This window comes from Abramis brama, assembly GCF_963993115.1.
Source record: "Abramis brama genome assembly, chromosome: 19".
Classification (NCBI taxonomy): domain Eukaryota; kingdom Metazoa; phylum Chordata; class Actinopteri; order Cypriniformes; family Leuciscidae; genus Abramis; species Abramis brama.
Window position 1 is genome coordinate 13,271,103 of NC_139981.1, and position 14,266 is coordinate 13,285,368.

Below are 14,266 nucleotides of genomic sequence, written 5' to 3' on the forward strand. Positions count from 1 at the left end.
AATGGTTAATGAATAAATGAAATGAGCAAATTTGTGACATCAACTGTTTGAACTGTTGCTGATAAAGCAAAAGGTGGACATAACAAATACTAAGAAATGTTTAAAATATATACATTTTTTAACTCCAATTGCAATGCAGATAATAGGCCTATAATTTGTTGTGATTTAAAAAAAAAAATCAAGTTAGAAAAATTTAAAATAGAAAACAAAATTGTCACTTGTGGTCTCAGACTCAGAACAACTTTATCATTTTTATCTCTCATTCTTACAATATTTGCACCACACAGCCTTTGAACCAGACTGGTAAATGTTTGATGGTCTAGGGATGGTCAGGACCAAGGACACCATGATAGATGGACTTGATCCGTGACAACATGCTTGAGTTGAATGCGTGTCTCTCTAGGAAAGTGGTTGTATTGACCAGGCCTTGAATTGAATACTAATGGGGTTAGCCCAGCTGTCATGATGCAGATGCACTAGTCAATTGTTCCACTGCATGACCCTTTCGAGTCTCCATGGGGACAGAGATTCTGTCAGAAGGGTTCATGTGCACTCAAAAACACAGAGGGTATGGGACCATCTCTCTCAAGGATATGATGTCATAAATACACACCAAAAAGAATGAAGGCAGATAAATTCCAGGAGCACACAATAAACGTTAATGTGACTCTAACTGTTTTTTCCCCCCAGCAATTTAGCCCAGCTGTTGTATCTATTACAGCTGCAGCCCTTACGGTGTCCTCAGCAGAAGACATCTGTGGAAATTTCAACAGTATTTTTTATTGTTTGCTCAAAATTAAACAATAACAAACTTGAACTGTGCAAATCCTTCCAAATGAAAGAGAAGAAAAGATCACATTCTCTCGGAATTAATATCAGATTATTCACACATGGCCACGTTCACACTTGAATTAAACAGTCTGTGCTCCAATGTCGACTAATCTTCCACCTCCAATGACGTGGATCTTGGAAAAATAGTGATCTTTTAATAATTGTGTCTTTCATGCCGAAGGGGCGAAACGCTGATCGCTGATAATTAGAATATAATGAGTTGAGCTCTGGGGAGACTAGCCAAGTAGATGAGAGGAGATGGAAATATTGACTTTGAGACTACAGGATGGAGGATTAGATTGTCTACAACACTGCAACTTATTCACTGCAAACAATCCAACCTCCCTCTCACAACATCTCATGATGTCCACAGTCTATAAACACTGGCCATTCGGTCATGTGGGAGTGATGGTGAATAATTTGGATAAAATATCAAATATCTTTTACATCCTTTCCCCATGCAACTTATACATTTAATAAAGAGTAGGCTATTATGCAGACTTTTCTTAGGCAATATTTTTCATAACCACTTTTGTTATGCTGGTTGAAACTCTCTTCACATCCTGATAGAAATCAATAACAGAAGTGGTCAATACTGTATATATATATATTACATATATCTTCTGTGGAAGTCTCAGGACCAAAAAATGTTTGTCCAATCATTGCATTCGGACCTGGGGTCATATGTATAAAGCCTAAGTGTGTCAGAAATCTAAGAATGACATAATTGTCTTATTCTTAGACTTATTAATAAGTGTGATTGATAAAGGTTCATATATACGGCCCCTGATGTCCTTCCTATGTATTTGCATACCTCACAGTCACAGACTGAGTGCCGCAAACAAACAACAGACACTTTACAGTTCCTCCTGAACCAAAACAATGAGCTTCTGCTGCGTCCACGCCATTTCATAATTAGCCTACCGTAATTGTTTACGTCCTCAGACTCGGATTTTTGCAACATACATAAATGCCAAAATTAATCTACAGCAGTCAGGTGGTACAAGTTATAGCTCTTTAAGTTCTTTATTGTTGTAATTTTTTGTGCTTTGAGACATGATATGAGGAAATTTAACACGCCCTCTTGTGACGCTTTGCATTCATGTGTTTTGGAGGAAGCGTGGCTTTGGAGAGCGCTTTGAAGCCAGGGTGGGATCTTATGCTTTCAAAGCTTGCGACTACTAGCCTCTCCAAAATTGCCTACTCTAGCTTGTATAAATACATTGGAATCCATGATGCAACTTATCACACATATATATGCGTGCACTGATTAGAAAATATGCTTAAATTATGAGCAAACTTATTAGACGTAAAGACATTTATATTGTTACAAATGGTGTCTATTTCAAATAAATTATGTTCTTTTGAACTTTATATTCATCAATGAATCCTGGGGGAGAAATGTATCACGGTTTCCACAAAAATATAAAGCAGTCGAAAAAGTGTTTTCCTCATTGATAATAATAAAAAATGTCCGCTTCGCGTCGGGGTCCAGTTCAGCCTGTCGGGGTTGTCATTCGCTATAACAACCGCCTCGCTATAGATTTGTTAGGGGAGGGACTATAAATCCGATTTTCAATTCCCGCACTATATGCAAATTTATAGTTCACGTCGACAAAGCAACAGATATGAGCTGCATTTTATTAATCATTAGCTAATTTCAAGACCAAAGACCCCTACATTATCCCTTACACACATATATATATACATATATATATGCTATTAAGAAAAATAGCAATATATTTATTACATACAATAATTAATACAATAATATATTATATTATGCTAACGGCTAAATTCTACACCAGAAAACTGTGGTTGGACTGGTGGTTTAGGAGATGATAAGGTGAAAATAACTGTAAAATGCAGTATCCCAATGAATCACCCATTTAAAAGAGCTGAAACTGTGCACACAAATGGGTGAAGGAGGTAGGGATGGCTCCATGAGATAAGGCAGATAAGTGGAAAATGCAATTGCAGATTTATCTCATTGAGAACGTGCTTGGATCCCTGTCATAAGCCATTGCACAGGCCTCGCACATTCACACGAGACGCAAAAAAGGGGAGGCAGTTCATGCGTGACAGACAATTTACTGTCATCATTACACAGAAACAGTGAGTTTCCTGCAAATTTTGGATGTGAATCAGGACTGAAATATTGTCTAAAATAACAGTGCTGACAGTCTTTATCATTTCCTTGTCTATGTGCATGTCTGTGACCCCTCAAAATGTTTTTGAACACACTTACACAGTTTGATACCATGTTGTATTTATTTGAAAATGCCATAAGCTACTGATCAAACTGAATAGTGGGTAAAATCAAAGCCATTGATTAATATTTTCACATGCGATGAAATGGATAGACCATGCAGGGAATATAGTTGAGGTTTCCATATGCTGACGTAATTTTCTTGGCTGTTTCCAGCAATTACATAACTCATTCCATACAGCATAACCTTAGACATTCTTATTGGAAAAAAACAGTTGACTGCTGGTCATTTTCTAAATTGTACTAAATTCACTGATTGAGTATTCTGCCAAGGCAAAAAGCTGTACCTAGCTCAAGATGAACTGGAAAAGATGGCTACAAATTGTTTAAATAGAATTTTTATCGATTTTATATCAATTTACATATGTTTTCTCTAAATCTGAGCAGTTGATCCAAACCCATCTGTCACGGAACAGATCATGTCATCTTTACCCTGTAAAGGTGGCACAGTAGTTGCGTGTGAAGTGGCATATTCATTTGTTTCAGTCATGTGACTTTTTTTCCTCATCAAATGGCAAAGTAATGGCAGTGAATACAAAAATATTTGAACATAGATACCAAGTAAACACATTGATCATTGAATGTGATCCATACCATCATAGATTTAATGCTGCACAGGCGGCTTAAAGGCACAATTGCAGAAATAATGTTCTGAAATTATTGTTTAAATATTTTTTTTTAAATCAAAATAAAATTATAAATCAAAATGAAATTCTGACATAAATGAAAAAACTTAAAAAAAACTAAAAATATGAATTTATCTGCCAATACACGTGTTTGTGTGTGTGCGTGTGTGTGTGTGTGTGTGCATGTGTTTGTGTATGTGTGTGTACACAGTATTTTTTAAGTTATGTAAATCTATGCATAAATATCTCTGCATTAAATTAGCATCTAAAGCATGTTAGCATAATGTTGTGAGTGTATGTAGCCTATATGAAATATATAATGCTTTCCTTGTTTATTGCATTTATCACTCTGACGACAAATCTGGTCACAGCCGGTTCTGCATTGCTTTTCCATGTTGTTAACTCCGATCTGTTCTTTTTCCCCTCTGCCTTCTTTTCTCCAAAACACGACATGGGCCCACACCAACGGTTCCTCTTATGTCACAGTGCTATTATCACTGGAGATAACGGCTGCTGTTCCTCTCCCGCACAGACATGTTAAATAAATACCGGATCTGGGCAAGGCAACACCAATGAATACAATTATAGATGTGGCAAATAGAATAAGACCCTGAAACCAAATTGCATTTGGAGAATCGTGAGAGGCTTAGGCTAGGATTTAGAGTTTTAAAAAAGCTAAAATTGAAGGCCATGTTACAAAAAAAAACAAAGTCAAATGCCAATTGAGGTTGTTAGCTTTAAGCAATATGACAAATTGTGATGATAAACCCTTCCATTTCCTGTTTTTTTGTATACAGCCATAAACCATGTATTATGTGTTACTTGCTAGTCAGAAATTAATTAGTTATATTAAATATATAAATATCAGATTGCATTGTGGCTTGTGATGAGCTTTGATTCATCATGTGACTTTCTCAGCACTACCTGTTTTTGGTGGTTGTCAGTGTATTACAAAGTTACAAAACAAATATTAGTACTTCAATACTTTGGTATATTAACATTATATCAGTTACTGAAATACGTTTTTACTGGAAATTTACAATAAATCTGTAAAACCTAAAATTTTGCTACCATGTTTTTTACGGTAACGTTTTGGCAACCACAGCTACTGTTTTTTTTTACCGTAAATCTCACTTTTTTTTTTTTACATCTGTTTGACAAAACGTAAAGTATGAAAATCTATAAATCACCTCAACACTAAATGAAATGCATTTAAAAGTTGTGTTGATCAGGGTGTTTTGAGACTGAACTGGGGCCGTTGTGCTCTGGATGTGTGTTGATGATTAATGCAGAGAGGGTGGAGAGGTCAAAGAGGGAAGTGAGTGGGAGAGAAACCGTTGTGCTTCAACTCAAATGTCCTATCTGATCTCTCCATCCCATCTCTCCTTTGAGATTTCAGCTGTGAAACATAGCTTATGGTCAAATGGCTTACTTGGGAAAGGGGAAGTTTGGAGGACAGCTTTCTGGTTACAGTTAAATGGTTTGGACGCATTCAGTGATGCAACTCACATGTCTTATAATTGACATTACACAGTAAAAGTATATTTGATCTGTTCTTTTTACGCTTCAGCTCTCCTCCTCTCATTGCTCATCAGCCCCTCTGTGCAGCAGTGACTCCTGTCTGAACTCTGATGTTTTAGGCTGAATATAGTCAGCTGATCTGCAGTCAGGGGAGGATTTCTGAGGAAGCCTGTGTTAATGGACTGTATATTTGTTCTCTGGGTGTGACCTGGTTGGATCCACAATGTCCAGTGCATATAATGGTTTTAGACAAGTCTCCCTAAATTGAGATGTTGATGTATTTTGATTATATTTTAATGTTACTTTTCTAGTACCTCTGTTTTTTCCTATGGCCATATACTAACAATATAATATAATATAATATAATATAATATAATATAATATAATATAATATAATATAATATAATATAATATAATATAATATAATATAATATAATATAATATAATATAATTTTGGAAATAAAATAGATGTGTTGGTCAATTCATTTTATTTATCTGTTTTTAAATTTCCAAAACAGAATTTTAGCCTTACAAAATACAGAGCAAATGAAGTGACCAAAGTCCAACTACTAATAAACTAAACTGTATAATATAATATAATATAATATAATATAATATAATATAATATAATATAATATAATATAATATAATATAATATACATTTAAAAAAAAATATTTGTACAATATTGTGTACAATTAACAGTTCAAGTATAGTTCCTTTTATTTTAGTACCATTTTTGTGCATAGATTTTATACCGTAATTTGAGTATAAAATGGAACAAAAACAGAACAATAATAAAATGTCCACAGTAATGTTATGTAATTTATCTGACAATAAAAGTAGCCAAATTTAAAAAATGATATGGTCCTTTCTCTTCAGACGTTGCAGCACGATGTGCATTCAAGTGATTTTGGAAATAAAATAGATGTGTTGGTCAGTTCATTTTATTTATCTGTTTTTAAATTTCCAAAAGAGAATTTTAGCCTTACAAAATACAGAGCAAAGGAAGTGACCAAAGTCTAACTACTAATAATCTAAACTGTATAACAACTTATTATTTTTGACACCTATAAATCAGAAAATCTGGTTCTAAAGAGTTTCCCCACTAGTAATTATAACTTTATGATGTTGGTGGCTGCACTCAACCCACAAAGACGATCATTCTGACAGGGCTTGAACGCAGCTTTGGAGGAAAACACAAATGTGCTTTAGCATTCATTCAGCAAATTTGAAGAGAATCAATAAACAAATGCTGTATTTGTAAGTGAAAAGAAAGAAGTTATTGTTCCCGAGAATTATAGTACTGCTCTTTATGCTGATCATGAGAAAGTATAAAAAGCTGTTTTATTCTCCAAAGATAATCTCAAGGGTCATAAACAAACTCATGCTCATCCAAAATGTGTGTCAGGCTTCATGTCTGTTTTAATGGGAAAAATTATGTTCCAATAAAACAATTACTGTTTTTTTACTGTGTCAGCAGAGAAAATCCAAAAACAATACAAAGCACTTTGGATTAATGCCATTCATCTGACTAAAGTAGTGGAGCGGAAAGAGTGGAAACTCCTAAGATAACACATACAGTTCAGTCAATTTTATAGTCATATTTTGTGAATGCCATTGCTAAAACAGCAGCTAATGTTCGATCCAGTTGGTATTCACATTTTGTGGGCGAAACGTATATTTGTGGCGCAGAAAACTCCACAAGACCCCCCACAGACCAGATTTAGGGGCCAGCAGGGATCAACGGACTTAACAAAGAGCTTTCATTGCTCTATACCACAACGTGAAGGTGTATTTGCAAACAGCTGTGTGCAATCATTTGTGGCTTTGGAGGCGTGGCTAATGCTTTCTCTGAGCCTGTGCTTTGACTCATTGGCAGTGAGGGCAGATAGTCAGAGCTTAACTCTTGTTTGGAAGACACAGAACACCAGCAAGCCTTAGGATACACACATAAGCATGCACACAGCACACACACTCCATTCACCCTATTCTGTGTAGCGCTCTCTCAGCATGCCACCATTTTCACTTTTTAGTATTCACACACAGACCATCAATCACATCAACTCGCAATGAGCCCCAAAGCAGATTTATAGAGCTTCAGCTAAGTTACGCTTTGTGGCTCCACTCACAGTAACCTAAAGCAAGGCAGATGACGTCATTGGTGTCTCATTAAATAGATACTAGGTAGATGGAAATAAAAATAAAAAAATCCTGAAAGGTAAATATTGACTGTAGTTTTTCACAATGCAATACAAACTCATTGACATGTATATTATCTAATTTGAATTGGATTTAGGAAGAAATGTCATATGAGCACCTTCCCATTTTAGGTTACATAACTAATCCTTACCTGCTGCGGAAGAGATTTTTCAAAACATTTATCCCTGAACACTACAAGCCAAATGCTCCTCAACCAGCTCTAAAGGTGGTAGTAATTTAATAATAAGATTTGTTCCAGAGTTGCTTTTAAGCCAAAGTATTAAAACAGTTTAGAGTTGGAGTGCAGTTTGCGTGGTAAAATCTGCAAATGATACAAATGTAGTTTGTCTTTCCATCTTTGTTGGGAAGCATATTAATACTTTTACAGGAAAAAGTGAACATCACATGTTAGAAGAGCCTAAGATAAGGATCTTATCTTACCATATTTTAAAGCTTCAATTATGAAGCAATAGTCCACAATGTACAACACAATACGCCCAGAAACAAGACAAAAGCTGTGGTCACATTTTGAAAAAATTTTGCAGGCAACCTAATTTCAATAGGAATCCATGCAATTGACAATTTCACGAGAGGATGAAGGATTTCCCCAAGCAGATTTTGCAATGGGTTGATCACATGGATTCAGCGCACTTGGTGCGGTCACAATCCCCATTGTTTAACAAATTTCTGCTGGTGAAATTCAGTCATTTCAGTTGGAATCGACGATATTGGGAATTTCATGTGAGGGTGAAAGATTTCTCCACACAAATTTCGCAACAGGTTTAATTTTTTTTTAGAACGATTCCGCACTGGCCAATAGAAAGCTGCTTGGTTTGAAAGTGACTTGAGATGTGCTTCATGCATTTATACACTATTGACAATGAAAAGTAAAGATAACTGTGTGCCAGGTGTGTTTCAATCAAAGGAGCGAGTCTACAGAGTGATACACGAGACATGAAAGTATAGTGCCATTTCATCTAGATGGCATGAGTAGACTGTTATGACCAGTTTTTTTCCCCCATTTATTTATCCCATAGGGGAAAATGATAAAATAGTCTTTGTTAAAGAGTTATAAGCCATGAACCAAGCCAATCAGCTACGAGGTGAATCAAAACACTACAAACTTTGATTTGAAGTTTTTGAAACAAAAAAGACAAAAAGACAAAGGTACAAGACTGTGTATTTAACTCTTTTAGTGAGGGAAAGAACTACAATCCCATGAAGCATTGCAAACAGCATAATCAAATTAAAAACTACTCATTTACGAACGTTGATTATACATATTAATATATTTTACGTTTATTGCAAATAAATATAGCATTGCAATATAGCATTTTGAGAGCGTAGGGAGATCGACTCGATTACGCAGTGCTTCATGGGAGTGGGTGGAGCTAAAGAGCTATTTTGGCAGGAGTTGCTTTTTTGACTCTCTGACTGGTGTAATTTTCTGTACAGCATCATGGGTAATGTAGTTTTCACCAGGAATTCCACTGTTAAACACGATTATTTAAAAAATAAGCTGAAATAATGAGGGCTGACGGCTTCAGCAGAAGCAAGCAAATACCATGGATTAACAGTAGGTCCGTCTTTAAAGGTTTATAAGTTATTGTTTCCTTATGGAGAAGTTTTTGCATCTGGACCCCAATTGTTGCACTCTATAACTAAAGGTGCGTTCACACGATTTCGGAATTACTGATTACAACTTTGACCAATGCAGATTCATTTTTGCATTGAAAATGTTGACGAAACTCTGAAACCGCTCAGAGTAAAACGTTGTCAAAGGTTATCATTTACAACATGGGGTGAACACTAATGAACTGAACCTTATTGTAAAGTGTTTCCCAGAATGTTTAACTTTTATTAAAAAAATTATATTTTATTTTTTGTTTTATTATTTTATATGTTATATAAATTTGATTTGTGAGACGAAGGGTGGGATCACATCATACTCTTCACCTTTTGCTTTCATGATTGCAAGCAGCTCCAGACCTTACAACTGAAAGGCCTGGACCCAATTATTGTCTACACATGTGGTGTTTGAAAGAGCTGGTCTGCAGCCAGAACTGTTACACATGATGCTGGTCTCTCCTGACCCCTCCTCACAAGTAGTCAAACACACACAAACACAAGTGCCCCCTGGTTAAAAGCCCTGACAAAAGAGCGCTTACATAAGACATGGGATCATGGTGTATTTCACCTCTTTACAGTGACATGACTGGTTTGCAGCTGTCCTCTAGACTGTAATCACACTGTTTAGAAACAATGCTCCATAGTAACACATGAGTTTTCACTCACATAGCACATGTTCTCATTAAGAGGCTCTCTTTTTTCTTCCTTTCTCTCAGCTCTCCAGTAACTAAGCACCTTGACTAATTTCTGTGAAAATTTGGGTGACAGTATGTGGTTATGCAAGTGTAAGGAGATTGTAAGTCTACCCTGAGCCATTTTGTTCTGTAGTGCTCTCCCTTCTGCTCTGCCTTCCAGCATGTGAAACTGTTGTAGAGGGGGGAAAAACATGTAGGAGAAACCAGAGCTGCATCTGAAATCAAATACTTCCTTATAGTATGTAAAAAACAGTATATGTCAAAAGAGTAGAAGGTCCGAGTAGATAGTATTCAAAAAGCAGTAGGCAAAAAGGCCCCGGATGACCTACTACTTCAGCCGAGATTCTGAAGTGTGCATATGACGTTACTATCCCATGAGGCCACGGGAGGGGAGTTATGAATGGAAGTGAAGCGATGCATCTGAAACTGGTAGGTCATGTGACAGTAACAACATGGCAGATGTAGTAACATTCATATACAAAGCATACTTTTTAACAATCGCAAAGTAAATTCAAATGTAGAACTCAGACATTGTGCGATTTTGGATAGTTGTCAAATAGGCGAAGTGTCAAGTAACTATTAGGTTTTGAGTCAAAAGTCCAATTGCATAAATTATTGTTTTATTTTTCAAACATTTTGATCAAAACCCTTATAAATTAGAATAATTATTGTTAATTCTAAATTCTTATGAATTCTTGTGAACTAAAACTTTGGAATCCATCTATTTATTTTAATAATATAATATACTTTTTTATAATATAATAATACTTTTATTATTGTAAATTATAGAAAAATTATCCTTTTATTATTTTAATTTATTGAAAATTATAATTTCTGTTGGTTTAAAGTGTGAGCAAACAAACTCCGTAAATGATCACAGTTCACTCATTGTGCTTAGTCTTCACACTAAAGGATGTCTAAAGAAACAATAGACTTAGTTTTATATAACATGGAATGACCAAAATTGCAATTATGTCCTCACATTTTCCAAACTTCAGTTGATGTGAGAATCAAGCTCTTTCTATTGTCTTGTTTCATTGTTTTGTTTCATCCACAAACAGAACGACTTGCATCCTGCTGTCATTAAATTATACTTTGCTCACTGCGCCCAGTACGATAACCTTCATGCACTGTGATAAACCCTCATTTAGTTTTATTCTTTTTATGTTGCTCTGAATTGCTGAGGTAAATCCAGTAACCTCCCATTATCCATGGAAGCAAAAGCTATGCGTAGGAGTTAGAAATGATCTGTCAAAGAGCTTTTTCTGTTGTTTTTCTTCTTTTCAAAGAGGTTGCAAGTGAAAATAGTTTATCTTGGCTACATGGGACGTGGCAATGTCTTTCTCAGACACTGTGGTACTCTGGAATTCCTCAGCCTGTCAGCAGCCGTCAGTGCGTTTAGTGCTTTGTGGGGACGCAGATCCTTCAACCCTGACCCATAATCACACAAAGCATCAGGCCGAGTGGAATGGCCACCAGACTTTGAGATTTTTGGGTAGCTGGTAGATCGAATTAACCCTCACCTGCATTGTCTGCAATCACAACACAATATAGGCCAGCGCAGATTTCATTTCATTGTGTTTGCAATGAATGCGTCTATGCGTGCACGGACCCTGATAACTAAACAGAGCTACTTTGTGAGGTGATGATGTCACTGAGGGAAGTAACACTGGAATGTTCCCAAGGTCTTGAGCACACGTAAAAAGCACAGAAGATTGATTTACTCCACGGAAACTCCATAGTTCAGTTGTTGTCCCTGCTACTTCTGTCCCTATTGATAACGTCCTTATATGTGAAAGATGTGGAGAGGTTATACTGGATGACATGCACCCGTACAGGTCTAATTATAACCATGAGCCGAGAACAAAAAATACCCAAGCAGCACTGTGATCGTCTGATAAAGATATCTGTGATCACCAGATCAGCTCTCTTCCTGTCTGTCCTCTTCAGCACTGAAGAATATGACTGAACCTTCATTTCCTGCTCGATCGCGAGTCTCCGGGAGGCAAATCCATGCTGCTGTGTCATAATATTCCTCTCATATACACACAAACATAGGCAGAGACTTTTTTGACTTTATCCTGCATGCAGAAGAAGTTTTAGCCTTAGAGTGCAACAAAAATAAAAGAATTAAAAATATATATAAATAACACTTTACACTAGGTTAATGTTTCTTAATGGATGAACTAACAATAACTAACAATGAGCAATACATTTGTTACAGTATTTATTAATCGTTGTTAATGTTAGTTAATAAAAACACAGCTGTTCATTGTTAGTTCATGTCCATTAAATAATATTAACTGATAAATCTTACATCTGATAAATGTTAAAAGATAAAATATTAATAAATGCTTTAGAAGTAGTTTTATTGTTAGCTCAAGTTAACTAATGTTAACAAATGGAAAGTGTTACCAAAAGTTGTAACATTATGCAGTAACAGTTATAGATAGATAGATAGATAGATAGATAGATTATTATAAAAGCATACATCTAGCTTACACATTTACCCAAATTATCATACGCCTTTTTAACCGAAGTTAATTTGGGTGGGTTTCTCCATCCCCAACGTCCCTGACGAGAACGTCGGTCTCCTCGGCTGTGAACCGCTCCTGGCGTGCGCCTGGCAAATCCGCCGTTATAATAGGAATCCGCTATATAACAAGCGCGCCTGCTCTTAAAGGGAATGTGAGATGACGCTCTGATTGGTTTATTTCGCGTTACGCCCAAACCACACCTATGAATAATGAAGCTACTTCAGACCAACCCATTTTAGATTTGCGTTGGGCGCAAGAGTCATTTATCCCGCCGGTATAATAGCAACAGCGCCCAAGACCCGCCCACAAAGTTACTTGCGTTTTGCGCTTGATACTTGCGTTTCAGAACGTTAAAATAGGGCCCATTGTCACTTTGCGAGACATATTCACAATTGTGATATATAAAAACATGTTGCAAGATGTAAAGTCATATTTCGAGATATAAAGTCACAATTGCGAGAGAAAGTCACAAGACCCTTTTATTATCATTTCTTTTTTATTCTGAGGCAGAAACAGGTTTCCCCATGTTTAGACCAGTCCGGTTTTTGATGGTCAACAAAACTGCTGATTAACAGCTGAATAATTTAGTTAAGAAGCTTAGTTGTTGGGAAAACCAAAATGAAGACCAGCATCCAAAACAGAACAGTGACCAGCAGTAAAAATATTATCAAAACAAAACCGATCAAGAGCTTCAAATGAACATCATATGATAAATATGTAGCTTTTCTTTCTACAATTCATATCATTTCACTTCTATCACCACAGCTGTGATGAAGTCAAATGTTCCATCATAGTGTTGTCAAAATTTTGATTACCGTCCATCAGCGGACTCTGCGTTCCAGATCCCTGTGTATGAAACTCCTTCTCTGGAGCTCCAGAGGAAACTATCAAAATTAATCAGCATAACTGTCATGTTTGATTCATTCTGGCCCAAATGTTAAAAGCTATTTGTAGCATGAGATCTTTTGGTCGAGAGGGCTGCAAATTGACATTTTTCTTTGTTCATCTGCCACACAGAAACATGCAATATGAAGCAACTGGAAGAAAGCGGCCCAAATATGTCATTGTTAGCAGTTAAGGCGTCTAGGGCTCAGAGAGAGCATGTCAGCTGTTTAAGAAAGCAGCTCAGTGGAGCTAATGAACCCAGACGCCAGTTTAATTGTTTTGAGTACTTGTGGAAATGTGATTAAAAGCCAGATAAAACAAACCCTTGGCAATAAAGCAACCAAACTGACAAAGGCATCACAGAGCAACTACCATAGCTTTCCTGCTTTTATTAATCATTTCAACACCTGCAGCTAAAGTCTAGTCTGTATACAGTAGGATCTCCATGATTTCCTTATTTCCTTAAGTGACTATAGTTTAAGCATTTAAATATAAAATCACATTTTGAGATAAAAGTTACACTGCATGATATATAGTCACTGGTACAAGAAACAAAATTGCCAATGTGATAAAATATCACATTTTGAGATCTAAAATCACATTACGAGATATAAAGTCACAGTTATGAGAAAGTTGCCATTGCAACATATATAAAATCATATTTTGAGGTTTAAAGACACATTTTTAACTATAAAGTCACAGTTTTGAGAAAGAAAGCTGCTGAGAATTGCAAGATACGCAAGGTCACAATTGTGAGATAGTCACATTTTCAGATACAAGGTCACATTGCAAGATATAGTCATCTATGAGAAACAAAGCTGCAATTTTGAGATATAAAGTAATATTTTGATACATAGTTGCAATTGTGAGATATAGACATATTTTGAGATATAAAGTCACATTGCAATATATAGTCAGCAATGAAAAACAAAGTTGCAATTGTGAGATATAGTCATATTTTGATACACTGCCACAATTGTGATAGTCATATTTTGATACATAGCCACAATTGTGAAATATAGTCATATTTTGAGATAGTCACGATTTAAAGTCACACTGTGAGATAAAAAGTT